Source organism: Crocuta crocuta, unplaced genomic scaffold (genome assembly GCF_008692635.1).
Source record: "Crocuta crocuta isolate KB4526 unplaced genomic scaffold, BGI_CrCroc_1.0 scaffold143, whole genome shotgun sequence".
Classification (NCBI taxonomy): domain Eukaryota; kingdom Metazoa; phylum Chordata; class Mammalia; order Carnivora; family Hyaenidae; genus Crocuta; species Crocuta crocuta.
Window position 1 is genome coordinate 228,947 of NW_027529175.1, and position 1,312 is coordinate 230,258.

Here is a 1,312-nt window from a genome sequence, read left to right on the forward strand (position 1 = left end):
CCCACCGGGAGCTCCGGCACCCTCTGCGGCCTCCCGAAGGACTGACCGCTGTCCCTGCCCAGGGCCAGGTGGACGAGGAGGCCCAGAACAGGATGCGCGCGTCCCAAGGTCACAGCAGTAAGTGGCGGGGCCGGGCTTTGCTGCCTGGGGCTCGTGGTCCCAGCCACCCAGCAGGTGCCCCAATTCCCTGCTCTTGTGACCTCCCAGGAAACGGAACTGATCTGGGACACTGTGCCATCTTTCCCTCGGCCAGGCTTAGCCAGGGGCTCAGGGGCGGGAACTGCCAAGGGCGCGGAGGGGCCTTCCACGGCCTTCCAAAAGGCCTGATGAGAGGGCGGGGTGGAAGTCCGAGTAGAGAGAGCAGGGACTCTGGACCCAGCAAGGCCAGCCATTGAGCTGCTGCCATGGACCGGCTGCTCCCAGGATGAGCGCTGAGAGCCCCTTGGTGCATGGCGGGCCGGGGCGGGCCGGGTGCTGTAGTGGCGATGGTAGCAGGTGTCTCCAAAGGCACAGGGAGGGCTGGGGACTCCTGCACAGAGACTCCTGCACAGGTGGGCTCTTCACTGAGCCTTGGGGAGCGAGAAGCCTCACAGGATAGAGGTGGGGAGACCCGGGGCCCAGTGTCCACCTGCCAGTGCCTTGGGGAGCAAGGCAGGGGGGTTGTGGTTTGGCCCCATGCTGGACGTCCCCGCCAGCAGCACCCCGTTCCCCCAAGAATCCTCAGAGGCAGGTGACACTCGCTCACTGGCCAGTTGACTCCACAGTTATACCAGGGACCCCGAAGGCATGCAAGCTGACAGTCCAGAGAGGCACCCCAAACCCGCCGCTACCCAGGGTCCCCCAGAGGACAGTGTGCTGTAATGAGAGCTTGCGAAGGGGTGAGGCTCCCCTGGGAGGGGCCAGAGGAGAGGCAGGAGCAGCACCACAGAGAGGCAAGGAGGGAGAGAGATGGAAGTCGCACCGCTGTCCCCACTTAACGCAAGAGGAAACGGAGGCTCAGAGAGTGTGAGTTTGCTGTGGAGCAGGGACCTGAGCCCCGGCCCGTCTGCGCCCTCACCGGCGGCAGCAGTGATGGCAGAGAGGCGCAGACAGCTGAGTCACAGCTGGTTGTTGCTGACCCCGGGCTTACACATCTGGCGGAGGGACTCTGTCTATGGGACCCTGGCTCCCAGTGGCCCGAGTGGGGACCGGGATGAGGTTGCCGTCTCTGCCAGGCCGAGCGGCGGGACCCGTGTACCAGACCAGGCTTACGAAGCAGGTGAGGGTGTGGGTGGCTGCGGGTGTGTTTCTGGCAGAGTGAGGTTCTGTGCCC